Below are 24101 nucleotides of genomic sequence, written 5' to 3' on the forward strand. Positions count from 1 at the left end.
ACGCTCCAAGCTTATTAAATAACCAAAACTTTGAATCCATGTCAACAAGCTCCAACAATACTTGCACTGTCTCCTTAAGCAGTACATTGCACCAACAACTTACGAGTGGAACATATCCGAGGAGCAAAGCTTCTCCCCCACTTCTCTCAAACTATCTCCTACAACAAAACAAATAAGTACCAACAGTATTTCACACACATATCACGTACTACATCATAAAACACTGACAACATTCAACTGTCGCACAACTTAACTGAGTCGACAACTTGGCTGGCTGGACGGCCCGACCTGCTATGATTCCACTAATGTAACACCCCAAATTCTACCCAGAATTATAATTCAAGAAATCAAAGTATGATAAAAATTTAACAAACAACACATTGGAGTATCACATATCAACTTAAAACTTCAACTTATATTTCATTCAACAATGATACATAGCATTCGAATTAACAGTCAACTATCAGCTTATCTCAACTCAAACAACTTGGAAGTATAATAAGTACTTCATATTATTCAACTTTGAATTAATGATTATAATAACAACAACTAAAACATCAACAACCTAGAAATAAAGATATAAGCAACCCCCCGAGTGCTACGTATCAGAGCGACACACCAAATGGACTCAATGAAGCAACAAACTATTACAGCTATACTTGAGTACCTGCCCATTTCCCATGGTAGGGGAAACATCAGCAGAAAGGGTGACATATCAAACTATATAAATATGATCATGATAATATGCTTTTGATGTTGCAGAAGCATGAGGATGTAGAACTACATAACCAATTAGATGTTCATTTTAATTTCTGTGTGTCATCAGAACTTCTGACTTGCTCAGTACAGTTATGAGAAGCTTTTGCTTGATATTCTAAGCTAAAATGAATAGTGCAGAAATTAAAAGACACATTCATTTTTATCCTGAATCACCTTATGAATAAGGCTACCTCCAGTCGACCTTCTTCAAATGATTTGACTCTCAACAGAGGTCTTAATCCACTATAACAAAACTTGATTACATTTGCATGATCCTCCGTCGTGACTAACCATCGTGCACAGCCAACTGGTGTGACTAACCATCTAGACAATGAGCCGTTCAGTGATTTCCACGAGATATAACGTTCATTGACTCAGGAACCCTACACAACAACGCGTTGTGACTAACTCCCTAGATGGCTGGATCGTTCAGTGATCCCTTCAGGATATAACATTCATCAATCTAGTAACCTGCACAGTTACCTGCTGTGACTAAACCCGCACAAGCCAATTGCTCGTGACTAACTATAGATGATGAACCGTTCAGTGATCCCATCTGGATATAACGTTCATCAATCTACTGGAGATTCCAAAAGTGCTTCTTATTCAAGTAGATTCTCTCCTATCTTAAGCACATATGGTTACGACACTCTGACCGGAAGTCACTTTTGGTGCCTAAACAATCTATCAAAAGTTTCTAAGATATAACACAATACATGAAACATCTTTATGTGTTTTACATTTTAAATACAAGAAACAAAAGTATTGCAGTCTTCTTGTCTTCAGCTTCTGGATGAGATATTTGCTTTACTGATTGATAAGTAGAATTAGAATATTTTCTCTTTATGATGATTGCTTCTTCAATCTGATCTTCATCTTCTTTTCCCAGAATCATATAAGGAGCAACAACTCTTGTATCTTTTGATTTTATCTTCATCATCAACTTTTGATGCATCTTTCGTGAGTGTACTGCTCAATTCTTCTGTGAAGCATACTGCTCATTTAGCGGGAACTGTCTGTCTTCTCTCGAGCTTTTCTTCTAGTAGGCTGATTTTAGTAACGTTTTTGTTACATCATACACTTCATGTATGTTTCCTCTTGTGTAACTTCTGACACATGTCTTCAACATTTCTTCTTTCATACTTTCATGCTCAGCTTCTCACTACATATTTTCTCCTAAGATATTTCTTGTTCTTTACTCTGTAGATGTATCCTGGATACATACTGTGATGCTCATTATGGACGCATACCCAGAAGCATGTCTTCACGATTTGAGGCTTGGTTTATTTATAGAGCTTGGTATGTTACTGTTGAAGTTTAGCCGTTGAGATTTGAATATCGCTTTGAAGGCCTTCATCTCGATTTTCTCATGAATGACAAATGTTGCTCTTTGCAGAACCTTTTCTTCAATATGATGATTAGAGTGGATGATGTGTTTCTTGGGTTAAAAGTGTCTTTCTAATGCGCTGCATGTGGCTTGCTTCTTTTAATCAACCTTGGGAGTTGTTCCACTTAATATTGCAACCGTTTTGGCTTAAGATGAATTTTCTAATGGCTCTCCTTTAGATTCTAGGCTCTTTGTATTTTATCCAATTATGTATGATGAGCTGTAGATTTTCATTGGCTAGTACATGACTTATACTGATGTTTGTATTTTATATGTTATTTTATCGTAGTCTTCAAAATCACTGTATCGTAGTCTTCAGAACTTGTAAATTCAGAACTTGTGATCTTTATACTTGCGATCTTCTGATGTTTGCAAAGCTTCTAGTAATGATCTTCCTTGTAGCTTCTGATGTACCTTATGATTGAGGCTTTATTTGATATAATGACTTTTTAGATTTCTTCCATCTTCTGAATATTTGATTCTTGATCTGCTGTCTTTGGCAGTTGATGTGTTCTGAATCAGAACATCTGATGACTAATGTCTCGGCTTTGTTAACCCTTTGGATGTAGTTGTTGTATTCGTTTTCTGATGAATCCTGTATAGGATTTATAACATAATATCTGCACACTAAATGAAACCATTAGAAATAAAATTGTTGCTTTAGAATACATATGTTTGCTTATCATCAAAACTAGATTCAGAACATAGATTCTCAATCTTGTTCTAACATTCATCATGTACCTCCTTACAAGACTTACTACATATGCTATGTCGGGTCTAGTACAAACCATAGCATACATCAAGGAACCTACTATATTAGCATATGGAATTCTATTCATACAAGCTCTTTCAAAAATAGTACTGGCGAATTGATCTATACTCAGCTTGAATTGAGGGTTTGTCAGAGTCACAACAGGCATTGAATTAGACATGCAGCTCCCTAGAGATAATCATAATTTCTATTACTTTAAATATCTTAGAATTTCAATCCCTAGAGTCCTGGATGAAGCTCCCATATCCTTCATATCTAACTCCTTATTGAGTTCATCCTTCACTCCCGTCGCATCTTAGACATTGTTGCTTTCTTTGAGAATGTCATCCACATAAAGCAACACAATAAAAAATGAATTACCAGGTCAAAATTGAAAGTAAACACACTACTCAGATATTTCTGTACTTTGACCAATATCATTGGTTTTCTTATAAGTCATTTCAGCTTCATTTAAAACTACATCTTGACTCGTGATACGCTTTTTGTGACTTGGCTCTAGGAACCATAGCACATAAGCTTTGACTCCTACAGGGTATCCCATGAACATGTATTTCAGAGCTCTAGGTTCGACCTTGTCATGCCTAATGTGAGCATAGGCTACACAGCTAAATACTCTCAGTTTGTTGAGATCTGGTGGATGTCCTGACCAAACTTCTTCAGGTCTCTTCATATCTAATGCGGTTGAAGAACATCTGTTTATCAGATATGTTGTTGTCGAAATAGCCTCAGCCTAAAAACACCTTCTTTAACCCAACACTAGTCAACATGCATCTAACTCTCTCCAAAATAGTTTGATTAAACCTTTCATCCAAAATGTTTTGTTGTGGAGTACCTGCAGTAGTTATGTTCCTTGCAATACTAGAAGCATCACAAAAACATTTGAACGCCTCATTGCAAATTTCAAGGCCATTATCGGTTCTTAACCTCTTGACCTTTCTGCCAGTCTGATTTTCGACCAGAGTCTTCTAACTTTTGAAATTCTCAAAAGTTTCATCCTTAGTCTTCAGAATGAATACCCATAATTTTCTAGAATAATCATCTACTATGGATAGAAAATACCTTGCTACTGCATGTGATGGACACCTTCTAGGTCCCCAAAGATTAGCATGGATGTAATCAAGGGATCCATGTGTTCTCTGTTTTCCTTTATTGAACTTCACTTTGCAAGATTTTCTAAATACACATGGCTTACAAAAATTCAGCTTTTCGACTTTGTCTCCATCAAGCAAATTTTGTTTTCCCAATTCGACCAACCCCTTTCACTGACATGGCCCAATCTCATGTGCCAAATTTTTGTCTTTGACAAAGGTTTCTTCACAACTTCATCCTCAAGGGTATACTAGCCTTGTTTCTTCATGCCTATCAAGACTTTCTCCGACCCCCTCATGACTCTTAGAATACTTTTCTCATCTTGGAAAATATATCCTTTCTTATCGAATTCACCAAGAGAAATTAAATTTCTCTTCAAATCAAGAACATGCATGACTTCAGTCAACAACCTTATTGACTCATCATGGAGCTTGAATCTCATGGATCTAACACCTGTAATCTTTCAAGCTTTATTATTTCCCAATAATATAGACCCACCATCTTGATCATATAATTCCTCGAACAAGTCTTTGTTTGGAGTCACGTGCCAAGTGCAGCCAGAATCCCTAATCCACTCCTTACTCGAGTAACTACTTAACCACAAGAACATAAAATGATTCAAAATCATCTTGAACAATGGATGCATTTCAATTATCCTTACATCCACGATATTTCAGGCGTTCAGGGCACACATCTCTTGTGTGGCCCTTCTTCTTACAATGATAGCATTGAATACCAGATGATTAATTAGTGTAAGACTTTTGCTGACTTTTTACCTTTTTTCTTTTCGAACTTATAATCCTTTCGCAAGAATTTTCCCATAACGGTCAAACCTTCACCAACCGTTGAAGGTTTATGCTCCTTTCGTTTGTTCAAGTCCTTTGAGTACAAGGATGATTGAACTTCTTCGAAGTTCAGGGACTTAAATCCATACTAGAGATTTTCTTTGAAGTGAGAATACGTTCTAGGCAAAGCGCACAACAACAACAATGCTTGATATTCAACATCGATCTTCACATCAATATTTTCAAGATCAAGAATCAGCTTGTTGAACATATCCAACTGCTCAGCCAATAATTTGTCTTCAATCATCTTGAATGAATACAAAGCTTGCTTCAGATATAGTCGATTTACCAGCGATTTGGTCATGTACAAACTTTCAAGTTTCACCTATAACCCTGATGTCGTCGTGTCCTTTGATACCTGTCGAAGAATTAACCTTATCACCAAGGCTCAACATAATTGTAATGTGGGCTTTCTCGATCATGGTTGTCTTTTTTTCAATTAACGCACCGTCCATTGCCACCGCTTCCTTCAACGCTTCCAAACAACCTTGTTGAGCCAGTAGGGCTTTCATCTTCAAGCACCACACACTGAAATCGTTCACCCCGGTGAACTTTTCAATCTCATACTTTTTTGAAGGCATATTCTCCATGCTTACCGCACCAATTTGTTGTGAAACGATGCCAAAAACAGACTATAAAAGGTTTACTTTCTTGAAAAGAAACCTACAAGGGTAGGAAAAAAGGGAGGCAATAAGAACAACAACAAGGATTGGTTATAACTATTATTCTTTACTTTTTCTTTATTAAATATTAGAAGTGTTACAAGAATAACAAATAACCGGCTCACCCTAAATTAGCATTTGTCGTATGAGAGAATAGTATGTTATTTATAATAAACCTAACATACTAAGCTAATAGGCTTTTTGCAAATACCCATTATAAGTTAACTTAGAGTATAAGTTAACTTAAACAATTGGACATAACAAACAGGCCCAATTCGAAATACTAACAACCCTAGCATTTCGACACCCAGATACTAGAACACACTTCAACTACAGTATGTAAGATTTTCGACACCAGCATGTGAACATACTTCGACGACGTGCATGAATCTTACCGAACTAGAAGTCACTCTGCGTCCCAATAGAATTCGATCCAATTCTCACATAAGATTTCAAGTTTGACAAAATATGAGTTGTTTACAAAAAAATATCTTTATGAAAAGAACTTGCAATAATTTATAGAAAATAGAAGATAAATTGAATGAGTTTAGAATATGGAAGGAGAGAGCTCTATGAGGTAATAATATCCTTAAAATATTACAAGTAAAGTGTAAGGTAAGAAATCAGAGTGGGCCCAAATATAAAAATTGTATCAATGTTAATATAATTATTTAGAAATTTCCTTAATACATTTTTAGGGGTTTTAGGAACCCATGTGAAAATTATCCTAATATCTCTTTTATTTGGATACACATATTTGAACGCACCTTGAACATATTTTGTCGTCCTTAATTTGGATAATCAAATTCGAAGGGCATTTCGGATGGATTTGGATATGTACATCTAAAATCTTTCATGATCACAGTTTTACCCATTAGGTAGGGAAGAAAACAAGATTCGGATCGAGCTATTCAGAATGATTTTTCTCTTCTTTATTATCATCAAAGGTATATCAGTATTGTGTTGTAATAAATTAATGTATATTGTATAACAATTTTTCATTTTATAATAGATACAAATCTATGTAATAAAAAATATATTAAAAAAAAACATTATTATAATTTTTAATATAATTTTTAAATTTATGTATATTGATAATTTAAATCAATTAATTTTAAGTTGATGCATAATACATATTTAAGAGAAATTTTTATCTGTCCTAATTTCTCTTTTATTGAAAAGGTATTTTTTGTACTATAATATGTGTTTAATGAAATCAAATATTTATATAAATGGTATATAATAAGGTAATACAATTAAAACAATTGACACGCCTTGAATTAATTGATTCTTAACACTCCCTTAATTTGAATATTTATATCTAAAAACAACCTAAAAACGAAATATTAGATTATTTCAGATATGCCTATCAGAAAATCTCTTAAAAATGAAATTTTGGGATATTTGAAAATTTCTTAAAACTAAAATATTTGATGAGTTCGATATACATATTCGAATCATGAAGGTATTTTTGAAATTTTGACAGAGGTCTAGTAGAAGTGTTAGGAGTTTAGTTAAAAATTCTAAATTATTTAAAGCTCATTAACCAATAACTTTTGATAATTTAGATGGTGAGTTGGTCTCTTAATTTTAATTATGTTTGAGATTAGATACATAAAAGAATTATTTCTACCTGCTTCTCTCTGATTTAAAAGATATAGTAGGATAGTATTATTGTTTTGTTTAGATATAAAATTCATTTTTATTTTTTTATTTTTTTGTTTTCCACCAAAAGTTTAGTCCCGTTCGAAGATCATCTCTGGTATTAAGTGGTTCCAATCTCCTCTCGATCATAGTTATAGGAGATTGGACTGTAATTGTTTCTATCATATTCAGCGGCAATCACCATTGAACTAACTAACGATTGATAGATATACAATTTATATTTTAATAGTGAAATATCACTAATCATATTTATAAATATCAGTTAATCATAATTAACGATTCCTTTTAACCTCCAGTTTTAATTTGATAAACTAATTTTGTTAGTAATCAAACTACATTATCTTTTACATTTTTTTAATAGTGATACACTTACTTTTTGGAGGAATCAAATTAGGAATGAAGAATCAAATATAATGTAAAAGAAATCAAACTATAATACAAAATGGAATTCTTATGCATTAGGATCAATTGATTTTATAAAAGAAAATTATGTATGTGTAGGATTTGGGCAATATATTATAGATTGAAAAACAATTCGTATCTAAGTTTATATTCGCTTGAGCACCAATATTTATACTCATATTTGTATCTTATGGATATTTAAGTATTCATATTCATCTCCGTTTACTCACTTATTTATTAAAAAAATATATCATTTATAATTTATTATATCATTTTAAAATTTTAACAATATTAAAAAAAATTAAGGATAATATTGTAGAATTAAAAAATAAATAAATATTTTTAATAAGATACGTACACACGTTTAATAATTATATATTTAATAAAGCGGAAATGAGATCGAGTGAATGTTAGGGTACCTATACTCACACTCATATCCACTTATTTTTGTAAATATTTGTCTGTGATCATACGCATTTTGCAGATTCTTACTTTATCCATTATAATTCTTTTTACTAGTGTCCATTGGAGATGGGTCTGAGTACTATCCTATTTATAGGTTTTGGCTAATATGCATAAGGATTTATTTATGCACCATACATAAGCCTACATAAGTCATTGAATCATGTTTTTAATCCAGTATTGAGTATTGAGTATTGAGTGGTGAGTATTGAGTATTGAGTGGTGAGTATTGAGTATAATAATTGATGTCTAAAATTTAATCCATGTGAAACTAATGAAGATTGTGCAAACGTATTTTTTACCGCTGGAAAGCTGGATTACTTTGTTGAGTGCATCGACAAAAAATGTTTGTTGATTAAGATATAAGGAAGAATTAGTTTAGTTCTTGAAATGTCAAAAAATTATAAATAATAATAGACTTAAGTAGTCTTTTGTCCTTACGAATTAGCAAGTTTTTAATTTTGATCAGTGTATTTCTTTTCAAAAATTTTATAGGTTCATTTCTTATTGGCAGTAATCCCTTACATCGAAATTTTATTACAAAAACACGTGACTAATGGCACTGACGTGATGGTCATATTTTTTAATATTCAATAATTTGACATAAGTTTTTTAATTTTGGTCCTTAAATATGATCTCAATAGTCACGTATGTATTTCAAAAATTGCTGTTCAAGATTTATGCTTCCAACCAAAAATTGTATCTTTTATATATTTTTTTCGTTTTGTAATTTCATACACTTAAACTATGACTTTGTATCTCTAAAATTTTCACAATGAAATGAAAAAGACAATAAATATTATTATTAATGTAATTTATTCATTACTTATTAATTTTGGTTGTATAAGGTTGCCTCCAAGTTCTCCATATAATTTATAAATTTAAGTTATAATTAACTAAATTAACGGTGTGTTGGACGGATTTGATCAAAACGCATAATTCAATTATTTTATAAAATATTAATTTAGTGATTGAATATATTATAAAATATAAAAATATGAATATTTTTATTTTTTATAATTTCATTTTTATAATTTCATTTAAAATATGAGTATTAAAACCAAGAGTAATTATATTGGTGTAATTTATAAATTTGATAAAAATTAATAAATTTGTTATTTTGTCATATACAATTCAATACACTTGTTTTATGGGTGTAATCGACCAACTATTCCTCTGACGTTGCAGTTTGATATATTTGACAATTTATTAAACCTTAAAGATTGCCTTGCATATTTATCAATCGACTTGTTTTGAATATTTATCTATTGATTAGTGCATGATGTCAATTGTTTGTCTCATTAATTAAGGACTTAATTTTTTTCTTTTTTTGCGCCAACCACTAGCCTATAAATAAGAGTCTCTTTTCACATATTTTGACATCCATAAACATGAGCTTTCATTACTCACTTCTCACTCTCTCAAAAAATTATTATTTTTTTACTTCTCTCACAAGAGTTTAGTCGTAGTGCTTTCGAGAAAGTTGTTTTACAAGTGAGGCAGTTGTAATTCTAGAAGGGTAGTACTGTAAATTCCTCAAGAGAGTTTTTTTACCTTGGTTAAATAATTCATCCATTTAGGGATTGTTTATTTGGTTTTGAAGCTAAAACAAGGTTTGGTTTCAGGGATTTAATTATTATGTCGCTAATTTGGTTCGGAGGCTCAGCCCTTTCGAAAGGCTTCATTCGATTCAAGTTCAGCCCGATGTTAAAGCTTGTTAAGGTTTTTAGAGAATCATTGTATAAAATCTCTTGGGTTTTTGGTTAGTACGGTATAAAACCACAATTTGGTTTGTGAGCTTAGTTTAGGGTTAAAAGCTCTCTCAGGTTCAAGATCAGCCCGAGTAAAATCTTGGTTTAAAGCTTGAAGACTAACTGCTACAAGTTTCGTTTTTCAAAGAAGACTAAGCGATTCAATCCATTGTTTGGAAGGACGACTCGCCGCTCCTCTCCTTGTTTTCTACTTGGTTGGAAGTAAGCCACAAACTTCAGTTCCCTTGTATAACCGGATTCGAGAGTTCAACCTACTAAAAGATGTTAAATTTATTAAATACTCTCAAGGGAAATTCTTAGGGAGATGATTAGGTATTTTTTTTCGTTTGACCGAATATCTATAACTTCTGGGGTTTTCTCTATATCCCTTAATGGTTAACTTCTGCATTTTATTTTCCGCTGTTTATTTCTAAAAATGTTTCAAATTTTTTTCTTTTAAATTACCATTTTTATGAACATGCAATTCGTCCCCCTCGTCTTGTGTTTGGAGCTACATGTCCAATAAATATTGATGCTCCAATTATTCCAGTTCAAGATCCTTCTAAAAAACATGGTAATGTAGAGTCACATCTTAATTTTTTAGTTTCACCGGTACTAAGTCATTCCAACTACCATGAATGAGCAAGATACATGAGACCTGATCTTGGCGGAAAAAACCAGTTTGATTTTGTTGATAGCTCAATCCATGCTCTTGCAGAGTCTGGGCCATGCTTCCAAGCTTAGAATTGTAATAACATATTGGTTCATTCTTAGATCATGATGTATGGAATAAGCTCAAAAGCTCACTAAAAAGGCCAGATGTCTTATCCAATGCTCGAACATATGAGAACATCATTAGTACTTCTTAGATAGGCAGCACTAAACAATTACTTGTTACCTAGTATTTAGACACACTAAACTAATAAAGATCACAACATACAATTACTCACCATTTTTCCATAATTTAGCAAAGGGTTAGTACTCCAAAATAGCACCATGAGGTTAGTCATGTAGTGGTTAGTATGTTCTTACATACACAACCAAATCATGAGTAGATCCACCAGAATCAGCATTAAAATATGCATAAGCATTTTGTTCAAACCATACATAAGAGTTCATAGAGCCCTTATATATTAACAAAACATGCCCATAATATGAGGACAAACAAACACAAGTGAAACAAGACAAAAATAAATTTCCTTTAGACTTAATCATCTATCATCCTCTACAGTTCATTTATTTGACTCAATCTTCATCAGCCTCCAAGCTTGAATCGGCCTCTTTACGAGCTTGAACTGGCCTCTTCATGAGCTTAAACTAGTTTCTTCTTCCAGGTATTCATCCTGGTCACATATTTCCTCCTAGTTACATGTGTCCTACTAGATAATCCAATAAATATGACCCCACTATTTGCTGAAGAGGTATACTAAACTACCTTATTCTTGTTGTCTTCAGCCTTACTAAGTCTTTCAACTTCCTTCAAGATTGAGACTCCTTTGGTATAGGGGCTATTCTTGATTTGATTTAACGACTCTTGATTCATCTTGAGATCAATTTGCACTATATGGACAGAGATAGGGAGAAAGAGATAGAAAGATAGAGGTATGAACAAAATATTCTTTCTTGTAACAAAGGTCTAAATAAAATAGGTTTTGAGATAAGTAAAGTCTGCTTTGTTTCATGTGCAACACTAAACCAAAAGTAGAAAAAATATCATGCACACCTCCTTATCATTGACTACTATAGACCCTCATAGATGCAAATTCTAAGGACCCTCCTTAGTTTTTCAAAATTTATTTGCATCAAATGCTTGTGTTAAAATCTCAGCCGACTTTTGGTTAGTCTCCACATGCTCAATGTAAATGTGATTGGTTCTAATATGTTGAACAAGATTCTTTGAAATATTTATGGCACTCAAATTGTTACTCAACAATTTCATGGAATCTTGTCCCATATTGCACTCCTTCGCCATTAGGTGCATCCACTTCAATAGAGTACTCCTGCACACATATGTGCGCTCTCTATCATTCACACTTCCATCCCAATCATAATATCCAACTAATATTGAGTTGGTTTCATGTGAGTGAAGTATATCATACTCGTATGTCTCATTGTCAATCTTTGGGATTATACTATCTTGAGCATGAAAATATGAGAATATGGAATATTCAGATAATTATTACAAGCGTAGGCAATCAACTGATGATTAGGACACATGCATATTAGTCTCTATTTATAGAAAAAGAATCTTTAATATTTCTTTTGTAGATTAAGATTTTATTTTATTTTATTTGTTCCTGATTTGTGAAAAGATCTTGCAACTGTTTTCAAAAAAGAGAATATTGGATTCAGGGTGCGTGACTGTTTTATCACAGTGGTGATTGGAAGTGGGATGGTGATTTCTCAAGTATAGATGTAGACTTCTAGCTAGAAGGAGCATTAGGTAGTGATTAGGCGTGATGTTGTCAATTAGGGGGTTTAGGCTTTGAACTAATATTGTTGATAGTGGACTGCCTTGGTAACCCCTAGATTAGGTGTTGTTTACACTGAATTAGGTTAACAATTTATTGTGTTATTTATCATTTTTTTCATTTACTTTCAGTTTTGATAAGTGTGTTGTAAATTAGCAGATGTTATAACAAATGTCTTGACATTGTGTGTTGTTATGACGTATGTCTTGACATCTGTTGTAAGTGCCAGAATTTCAAAAGATATCACACAAAACCCTAGCTCACTATGCATAAGATATATGCTGATAAATGACCCAATTTTGATTCTAAACTGATGAATGAATATCAATGCAATCACTCCTTTCTGATATTAGAAAAAAATAAACTTTTTAGGTCGGTTAAATAAACCTAATTTAAGAAATAAACTACTTAATTCAGGTACAAATGGTATTTGAGTTTTCAGAAAGCATATACTTAATAAGTCAGTTGCTATTTAGCAGACCTAATAACATTTTCTTATGTCAAGACCAAATCCGACTTAAGAAGTCAAAACTTCTTATGTCGGCAACTCTTAGGTCAGGCTCAGAACCGACTTAAGAAGTCATTTTTAACCAATTTAACAAGTAGTTTTTCTACTATTGAAATCAACTAGTAGGGCGATGGACCATTGGAATCCTAAACCCTAATGCATGAACTTGTCACTATGCAATGAGATGTATGATAAAATGATGTGGATGATCAAGATCGAGTAGAAAATTGTCAGGTCAAAATTTGAGGTGTGATAGCATCATGCACCAATCGATTGATTAATATGCAAGGAAAATCAATTGATATATATGCAAGGCAACCTGGAAGGTTTAATAAACTTTCAAAATTTCAAATCGCATCGTCATAGGATAGTTGGTCGATTGCACCATAGAAAAAATATTATTAAATTGTAAATGACGAAACAACAGACTATTAACATCCATCAAATTTGAAAATTACACAAATATAATTTCTTTTGTTTTTTTTAACTCTTATTTAGAATAAAATTAAAATTAAAATTTTCATATTCTTATATTTTATAACATAATCACTAAATTAATTATTTTTAAAATAATTGAATTACATGTTTTTATCAAACCCGTGCAACGTAGAAATAATTTAACTAACTATAACTTACATTTACTAAGTTTATATGGAGAACTTGGAGGCAATATTACACATCCAAAGTTAATAAGATATGAAAAAATTATACTATATAAGTAATTTTTATTATCTTTTTCATTTTATTGTCTATATTTTAGGGAACAAACTCATAATTTTAAAGTAAATTAATAAAAATACAATTCTTGGTCGAAAACATAAATCTTAAATGGCAACTTATTACATATTCTACCATAAGATAATATTATTCATAATTTTTTTTTTATATATATTTCTTCCTTATAACGCCATAAGGAAATAACAATTTTTGCTAGCGCACATGACTCGGCCATCAAACTTATTCCCTCTATAAAACTTTTCACAATCTTCATGAGTTTCACACGGAACTGTGATGAAAAATAGAATAAACAATGTTAATATAATATGATAAAAGATTATGTAAGAACTACAAAATAAAAAAAAGATATTTTAAGGGAAAACAATGATTTACTGCTAGTCGCTAAAAGAAAGAATAGGGATAAAAACAAAACTGTAGCATAAAGAAATTTCAAAATTTTAGCCATATGTTTTTCTCTTTTAATTTTACAAATGAATAAAAATATATTTGGTGTATATTAATGCAATGCTAAAAACACTTAAATAGTTGTAATATTAAAATACATAATATATTTTAATAGATTTTATTGCCCCTTTTGCACACTTAATAAATACCTCTTAAGCATATTTAGAAAAGAGGTAACAAAAATACTTTATAATCTTTCAATATATTTTTTAAGAATCTTTTCATCCTTTGGTGATAGAAAGTAGACATGTCTTTTTAGAAAACTTGTGTGTTTAAGTTATCTATATAAATAACGTAGAGTTATGAAAACAACATTTTTCTGTATAGGTTAAACATAAGTATTAGGAATGGTAATTGGTATTTTTGGAAGTGTACTACTTTTTTGTTATCCGCTTTATTAGATAAATTTAATATTTGCATTCCCTTTTTACCTGTGCAGATATCAGTCAGACGAATATCTATGAATTTTTAAATATTTTTATATACTTATGAATACCATTTTTTTTAATCATACGGATGTATTAATTCAAAAACTAATTACACAAGGTAATCGCCAACGATCCATCCCCAAGACAAAACTCATTAACAAAAACAAAATTAACACCTTAAACCATAAGCAAGGCTAGGTGTTTTCTAACTTTTCTATTTTTTAAATGTGAAAAATTAAAATTTAATAATTTTCCTTACACGATTTAAAAAGAAAAACTAATAAGTTTTTGTAAGAAACTAGGGTTTAATAATATGAAATAAATTGTTAAGTTTATTTAATTTTCTTTATATGACGATATAAATAAATAATTACAATTTTATAATAGATAGTGAGTAGAATTTACTGATTAGGGTTTTTGTGAAATGAATTTACTAAATTTAATAATTTAAAAAATATTTGATTAATTTTGATAATTATTAACGGATACGAATATATGTGGATATGGATATCATCAAATTTGTGTCTATATTCGTAAGCAAACAGTTAATTAAATATTTATTTATTTACATGTAGATATCCATCAAACTATTCAATTTGTGCTCGTGGGATGTTTTACCTTTGCATACCACAAATACAGTTTTTATGTCATCTTTTATTTTTAGAGTGAAGACTCATTTTGGTCCCTCACAAAAATTACAGAATCCAAGTCAGTCTCTCACACAATAATGGACTCGATTTAATCCCTTCAAAAAATTTAACCGAATCATATTAGTCTTTGTGTTAATATTTTTTAAACTGGTTTTTCCTACTTTAAACCATGATTGGAATGCCACGTTAGATTTTATTTTTTATTTTTTAAATATTAAATTAAATTTTAATTTTAATTTCATTGATAAACAATTCTTAATTAATAATATCAAAAAAACCAAAATTATTATTTATAAGGGACTAATCCTAAAATTGTGAAACAACATCTTAAGTCTTTACCACTAGCCCAATATACATTCATGAGAAATAATTCTCATAATTTTTAGTAATAATAAATAATTTTATATTTAAAATAAAAAATTCAAAATTTGTATAAATGGGGTCTTGAACCTAAGTCCGATAAATAATAATCACTTTACAACTAGACAGGTCCATTTCTTTTGTTAATATTCTTAATGATGATTCTTAATTTAATAATTTAGAACAAACATTTACTTATTTCAAATAACACACAAATATATAATTACTAATTTTAAATAATACACAAATTTAAAAATAAAATTAAAAAAATGTAAATCCTCAATATATTTAATCAAATAAAAATAAAATAAATAATATTTAATTAAAATTATATAACACACGAATAAATATTTACTATTTCAAACAAATTAAAATTAAATAATAATTAATGAACTTAATAGTAATTCAAATAATTGTTAAAATATTTATTAAATTTAATTAAATAATTAATTTTTTAAATTTAATTAATTAATTCAAACTAAATAGTGATCAATTAGTTCAGTAGTAATTGATTTATTTATTTCTATTTAATTAATTATATTTAGGATTTACATTTTATTTATTTTTAACGGTTGTAAAGTGACTATCATTTAATTTGAACGAACGTAGGTTCATGACGTCATTGGTATAAATTTTATATTTTTTGTTTTAAATTCAGAATGATTTAATATTACTAAAAATCATAGTAATTATTTGTCATGAATGTATATTGGCCTAGTGGTAAAGACTTAAGAGGTTGTTTTTAATGTGCTTGGTAACAAAAGAACTAATATTATCCGGTTAAATGTTATAGATCCTTTTTTTAGGACTAACTTGGGTTCTTTAATTTTTTGAGAGACCAAAATGAATCTTCACTCATATTTTTATAGAACCAGTTTATCATAATAAATAAGAATCATATTTTGTATTATTGTGTGATTTCTTTTACAATATTTAATTCTACATTCCTATTTTGATTCTTCTAAGAAAAAGTATATTAAATGAAAAATTAAGGTGCTTGATTATTAACAAAATTAGTTTTTTTTTTTAATTTGTGTATGAAATGATAATTGGAGGTTGAAAAACACCTTTTAATTATGATTAACTATTAATTTATTATTTTAGCACTTGACATTATTACAAATAATACATTTCATAATAAATATTTCACCTCAGTCAATTTTAAATCGAGGTTAAGTGGGATGAGACCCGCCATTTTAATTTTTTTATAATAAAAGTTATATCTTATTTTATTAAATTCTGCAATTTTATATTTTATTTAAAATCAAAATGACACCCTTATTTTATAAATAATCTTTTACCTCGATTTTCTTGTGAAGCGACATACAATGTTGATTAATATTTTTGTTAATAAAATTGAAGTTAATTTTTACCCCAATTGTTTTCCCTTAGATATTTTTACTAACCGAGATATAAATTCTAAACACTTTTTACTCCAACATCAAAACATTGAGTCTTATTCACTCTGTATTATTTTTCATAAAAATTTTGCGGCCTAGCGAACAAAAGAAACACCATTCTTCCTCTTCTTCAACTAACAAACTGAAACATTATTCTTCATCTTCTCCGAGAGGGAAGGAAGCACGAATAAAGAACTCGAACCTCAAACCAATATATTTCTTTGACTAACTCATCATGTTTTTGGTATGTAAAACTTTCTTCACGAATTTACAAGTGTCGTGGCAGAAAAATTGAGATTAACCTATTGATTAACTTAACTCGAAAAGCAAGAGTCGCCACCAAACTTTATTTGTTTTCAAAGGAACTGGAAAATATCAATAAAATCCAACAAAAGAAAAGATTTAGGTACGAGGTTTGGCTATGCAAGAGGAAGATATTAGCAGCCCTCACGTCAATGGTACTTCATTTGAACCTTTTGAAAATCTTTGTTTTTAGGCTAAAGGGTTAAAGATGCAAAAAAAAAATTGATGGGATGAGAAAAGAATATTTTTTAATTATGTGCTCGACAAGACGTTGCATCTTGTGCCTACATAGCTCTTCTGTGCAATAGAGAAGTCAGAGCATTTGCAGTTCTGTTAAAAAAGAAATAATAAAAATTTGTTGATTAATTTTAATGAGAAGTATATTGTCTTATTTGAGTGAAAGAAACAACACACTCTCTATAATTATGAAAAAGTGAACATTAGCATCCTCTTTAATTTTGGTTGTTCAGTGAAGAAATCATGATAAATTTAAAAAAATAAATTCTTTTAAATAAAATTAAATTATTACACAGATGAAAGCATCAAAACATAAGAGAAGGAAACTGATAGGAAAGAAAATAAAGAAATATAAATGAAATAGATAGGAATGAAAAGATAGCACTATCATTGATAAAGGATAAACTTAACCATTTAGCCTACATCATCTCTCTTTAAATTTCTTCTTGAAAGTTTTGCTATTAATATTATGAGCTTTTATGGATATGTCAAAAACCTTATTACAAAGACAATAAATTTTACACAAGCTTGTCCACTACAAAATATGGAACTTTTGACGGTTGAGCTCACAAAACAAATTTAACTTTTAACGGATAATCTCAAAAACTAAACAAAAATTTTATATTGACACTCTCAAGAACCAAATACATCAAACAAAAGTATAAAACTCTTACTGAGAAAATAATTCAACATAAACACCGGTATAACAACACACCTCTCTAAAGTACTTTTCATTTACAAGGCATAAAAGACAAATTTTACTGAAGGAATATTAAGGAGAGAAGAGAGAAAATAATTAAATGATAATAAAAATGAATTCTGGTGTATTTTTAAATGAGGATAAGTCTCCTTTATATGAAAAAATGTAGTTAAAATAGTAAAATGATCCATGGACTTTTTAATGGTCATAATCGAGTGCATTTTACACAATCGATTATGTAGTTTAAATACATGAAGTTTTCAAATTCTACATCATCAATTAATTGAAGCCTTAATAATCAATTAAGAGGCATTTTAAAAGAAATAATGGATTAACCCTAATATGCTAATCAATCATCTAATGTAAATTACACTCTTACTATTCAAGATAGTATGCAACTAACTATTTGGGTAAAACATTTTCTAAAGTGGAGAAGATTCTAAAATGTTTTAGTTTGTGAGGCTTAGTATCTTTGGAAATACGCTTATATTTTTATTATATACTGATCATTAATACACAAAATCAGGAGAACTTTCACACTTTATCTCTTTCACAATCTTGAAACTTCAAGATCTCTTTGATATTTCACTAAGGCTTCAACATTTCATCTATGACTTAACTTCTTATATCTGTTGATATTAGATATGACTTATTTTATAGACTACATCATCAAAGGTTGCTTGATTAGTGATCTTTTAGGACTCCATCCAAAGTTAATTAACATTAAATATTGTGAATATCAAAACTACCAAGGATCACTATTAAGATCATCTCTCACGTAACCAAAAAAAAAGTTTAAAATACATGACACAATTTAATTCAATAAATACAAAATTATAGTAATTTTCATAAAAGACTAAAAGTAAAGATAACATAAATCAAAATGATGTTTCAAAGTAATAGTTTTTAAGTAATAGTTTCACAATATAACAATATTTTATATTTATGTTAAATATATTCAAATTATATCTTAAATTCATTAATGATATGGAGAACTTGGAGGCAACTATATGCATCCAAAATTAAGAGAAAATGAAAAGAAATTAATTATAATAATATTTCCTACCTTTTTTTTTATTTCATTTTTAAAATATTAGAGAACAAAGTCATAATTTGAAGGAATACATTATTACAAAACGAAAAATTATATGAAAAATACAAGTATTGGTTGTAAGAATAAATCTTAAATGACCACTCATGCAACATTCAACCATAAAGTATATTATATATGTCTTTGATATTTCCCTTGCAACTATGGCCTTTGCGGTAACCCGTGAAACAGGATACACCTTTTATCAATACACTTATAAAAGACAGTCACCATATTAGGGCTAACACTCTGAAATTTAGGAAAAGGGCAATCTTCATCAGTTTCACATGGATTACCTGCAACTGTAAATAATAGAATAAAAAATATTAGTCAAATACTAAAAATTGTGTAATAACTATAAAAAAAATAAAAATATTCAAAAAAGAGAAAATTATTTACCGCCAGCCTCCACCATTGAAAGATGAACTAAGGAAAGAAATAAAATTATAGCATAAATAAACTTGAAATTTTTAGCCATATTCTTTTCTCTTTTTATTTTACAAATGGAATGAATTGTTCAATTTATAAATAATGCGCAATGCTTAAAATAACATATAAATATTTGTAGTAGTACATTACAAAATATATTTTAATTGTATCTTCCGCATTCTTAATAGACAAAATATCATTTTTAAATTCATAAGTCTATTTTAAGGTTCATTTTGGTCCCTTATTTTAAAAATATTCATATTGTTCTTTTAACTCTTCAAAACGTTTCATTGTAGTCTTTTTAGTCTAATTAGCGATGAATTTAGCGGCCGATTTTTGAGTTTTCCGTCGCTAATTAAATAAAAAGGAACAAAGTAAAACATTTTAAAGAGTTAAGAGATCAATATGAACATTTTTTAAATTAAGGAATCAAAATAAACCTTGAGGTAAATTTACAGGACTTACAAACATATTTTGCCTCTGTTTGGTAAGACATGTTTTTGAGCTTATAGCTTATGTCTTATGTCTTATAAGCTCATATGATAATTTAGACCTGTTTGGCTACTGTCCTTTCATCACGAGCTTATAGCTTATTTTACTAGCTTATAGCTTATTTTACAGACGCTATTTTAAATAGCGTTTTAGCTTATGTCTTATAGCTTATTATTTTTTTCTTCCTTTTTTATCCTTATTATTTTAATTAATATCCATTTTTAACCCATTTAATTTAAAATAAAATAATTATATATTAAATATATTTTATGTCATTTTATATTTATAAGGTAATTGAACCGCTAATTTTACTAAACACTTCAATTGGCTTATAAGCTATCAGTCTCAACCATCCTCTATAACCTATAAGCCATCAGTCATCAGTCATAAGCTATGAACTATAAGCTAGCTTATCATCAACCGCTATTTTTACGAAACAAACTAATTGCCTTCTTAATATCTCTTATGCATATTTAGTAAAGGGGTAATTGTTATACCCCAAAATTTGCCCGCATATTTTTTCAAGAAAACTCCAATCTAAAAATTAAGAGTCTCATATAATCATGGATTTTTATTTCGTAAATATCCTGACATATGAAATACTTAGTTTTTAGAATTTTTCTTATACAGTATTTTGGCTCGCTGTCGAATTTATTCTTACGCAAACGTCAAGTACTGTTTATTACTTCACACATGCTATTTATTTGAAATTTACTTACAGATAAATAGTACTGACACAATTGATCAAGAGTTAAATCTTTTGCAGGCGCAGAATCAGGAAACTCAGACTGTACTGGTAACAAGTACATTATTATTAATTTTTTGTTTCCCACTAACTTTTGTACTATATTCCATTATTTTCAAAATCTTTTCAAATCTCTTTTTTCAAAAATCAAATCTTAACTTTATTCTATACATCTCTTTTTTCCAACACTATCATACACTTTCTTTCAAATCTTACTTCCACTCAAATTTTCTTTTTGTACGGAATCACTTCATTCCCCAACGTCTCTATCCTTCTTTTCATTCTATAAATACCTCTCATTTTTTTCATAAAATCTCACATCAAATTCTAAACCATTTCTCAAATTTCTACTTCATATTCATCCTCTCTTCTTCCCCCGGCAAAAATGGCGAAGCGGATAGAAACGTGTTTTCTTATGGTCATCACCATTGCTACGGTGATCATGTCTTTCTTCTGTCTACATAGCCCAGAAAAATGTGGACCTGGGATGCTTACACTCCCAATCATCTACATGTTATTGTTTGTAGCATGGGTTATTAATCATCATTCTTAAAGTTTGCCGTATCTCTTATTTTCTTAAATGTACCGTTTATTCGTCGTACTGTTCATTATAGTATGTAATGTTTGTACTGTCAGTATTAAATGTTGTACTATTTGTCATATTGTTGCTTAATTATTCAGATAATATTTTGTGTGTTTTCTGCCAGTCAAATATTCATTTTTCTGTGCATTAAATGATTTTCAGGATTATTATCGGTAATTTTGCTCGCGTATAGTAAATAATAGTTATTTATTATGTCTGTGTTTTTTAACAAGTCATGTAAATAAACTTTCATCTTTCATATAAAACAAAAAACAACAAAAAGAAAATTAACTTTGACTGTTGATTTTTCACTCTAACTGCTGCATTAATGCCTGAACAGTCAGTTGACAGTCAAACTACTGGCAGTACAATTCTCAGTGTTTTGTACCATCAATCAAATCAAACTATTGCAATTTCAAAATTCCAAGATTTTTGTCCTAGAAGTCTTCTGAATATCACATGATTAGCAGAGACTCAGTACTGCACAAAAATCAGGTACACTTAACTGTCTCCTACACAAACAGTCCCTGACTAGGGTTTCTTGTTTTTCGAGGAGAATCAAGTTTTTGAGACCTCCAATGGATTTCATAGACATCCATATATCTCAAAGTACCATCATACAAATTTTCAGACTTCAATTCACTCAGACGCACCGTCAGCAGCTCAAACAGTCAACAGACGACCCGTTTGACCAAAAAAGTCAACAGACAGTCAAAAATGAAATTTTTTGTCAACATCCATATTTTGTCAAAGGATTCATCATTTGATCATTGGATGATCATAATTCATCAAGAAAAGATCAAAAATCAACAAAACCCTAAGATTCAAAATTAGGGTTTTCTCCTTAAAAGTCAACTGAACTTTGACTAGTCATAATTCTCTCATCCTTCATCCAAAAAATTCAAACCAAAGCTCATTTTGAAGGAAATTCAATTATCTTTCAAATTCAATTGATCCCATGGTCATTACATTCACCATTTGAAAAATATGGACAAAGACATTACAGGTCATTTTCAAAGTCAACAAAAAGACACTTTTTTCAAAAGGACACACAAGGAGCATCAAAAATCATTTTGACATGAGACCAAAGACATTGGTTAGAGGACTCTTTGAGGTTTCCAAAAAGTTCAAGAGCTCCTTCATATGACAAAAATTGAGGGATTTACACCTTGTTGAAGTTGGCTAAATTTTGGGAAAATGCATAAAACCAACATTGCTCAAAAATGTATTTTTTCCAAATGGGGCCAAGTTTTCAAAGTTCAAACATGTTTGCCATGATATTGTGGGCCTCCTACGACCAAGACAAAGCCCACACCATTTTTATCCATTTTTGGTTTAATTTTATCCTATTTTAAGATTAAATGAAAATGGAAAATGGAAGGATAATGGATAGCTTAGTTTCTAAGCATGAGTCATCCAAGAATCTTTAATTTTCTGCAGAAGATTGAGGTACAAGGCAAGAGCATTGAAGAGAAGCAAGACTTGGTCAACAATTCAGAGGTTTTAATATAAAAAAAATCAAGAATTCAACAAAGGCAACCAAAGGCTTCTTGGCTTCAATTCTAAGTACAACATAGCCTATATAAGGGCTATCATACTTCACAAATAAGAGACCACGAAATCAGAGCCAAACTCTTGCTTGTAACACACTTGTAACATCTTGAAATATTCAAAGAAATTTGAAATTCGAACTTTAAGTTTAAACTAGTTTCAATACAAATTAAACACTCAAACACGTTCCTTGAACTTCACTGAACCTATCCAGATCAATTGCAAGCCTTGAAACTCACTGAATCAAGCACCATACATCACGGTTTGTCCAAACATAAACCAACACGAATCTGATTATTCATGCATACTTAACAAGATGTAGACATTTATTTGAACTTAGTTTGATGTCCTGATCGTTTCTGGACATTTAATTAAAGTTTGGGGGCTTGTACGTGAAACTACCATTTTAGGGTTCTTCATCTCAAAATTAGGGCTTTCCAAATTAGGCAAAATTACAGGTTCAAACATGTCCCATTGAATTCGTATGGACCAGACGAATTCAACCATGGCATCGTGCCAGATTTATATCACGTTTTACTTGTATTCGCTATTTTTTGCAGGTGTAATAGGTGGGAGTTTTTACACCACCTGCAAACGAAAGGTGTAAAAGGGTGGTTCTGATGAAGAAGATGATGCGTGGCTCCTTCCCATTGGCTGGAGGGCGCGCGAGTGTTTTTTTAAAATAACCTCTGATTATGTGCTTTGCAGTCCATGCTTTTGCCATACGCCTCACTTTAATCACCTTCTGATCCACTTGCCAGCTCATCCTACGTCCCTGACACGCCAGTCCATACCATGGACTCTCCAATCAACCACATCTGATTACTGCTTTATTTATTTTTCTATTTTATTTTAATTTCTTTGCAAAATTAATTAAAAATAGTTTTAAAAATCCAAAAAATACACAAAAAAATATTTTTAAGTTGCTAAAATAATATATTATTTTCTGATATAAAAATATTTTATTTTTCTTCATAATTTAAATATTTTGCATAATTAATTAGTATATATTTATATATTTTCTTTTTAATTACTTCAACCAATCAAAAAATCATAAAAAAATTTGTTCTTCATATTAAATATTGTTTATATATTATAAACTAATTTTGTACATATCTTGAATAATTTTCTCTTTAAATTTTAATTATTTGTATAATTATTTGCATAATTATGTATTA

The 24101-nt window shown here is 30.0% G+C and overlaps 2 long non-coding RNA genes across 2 annotated transcripts; both read right to left on the bottom strand.

The window, feature by feature from the left end:
- Window positions 1–13470: 13470 nt before the first annotated feature.
- LOC131657264 (uncharacterized) lies at window positions 13471–14069 on the bottom strand. Its single transcript, XR_009300571.1, has 2 exons — window positions 13884–14069; window positions 13471–13779 (listed from the first exon to the last, which is right to left on the bottom strand). It is a non-coding gene; the product is annotated as an uncharacterized LOC131657264 (long non-coding RNA).
- Window positions 14070–19080: 5011 nt separating this feature from the next.
- Window positions 19081–19665, bottom strand: LOC131657265 (uncharacterized). The gene is made up of 2 exons (XR_009300572.1): window positions 19523–19665; window positions 19081–19425 (listed from the first exon to the last, which is right to left on the bottom strand). It is a non-coding gene; the product is annotated as an uncharacterized LOC131657265 (long non-coding RNA).
- Window positions 19666–24101: the final 4436 nt, after the last annotated feature.

Source organism: Vicia villosa, linkage group LG3 (assembly GCF_029867415.1).
Source record: "Vicia villosa cultivar HV-30 ecotype Madison, WI linkage group LG3, Vvil1.0, whole genome shotgun sequence".
NCBI lineage: Eukaryota > Viridiplantae > Streptophyta > Magnoliopsida > Fabales > Fabaceae > Vicia > Vicia villosa.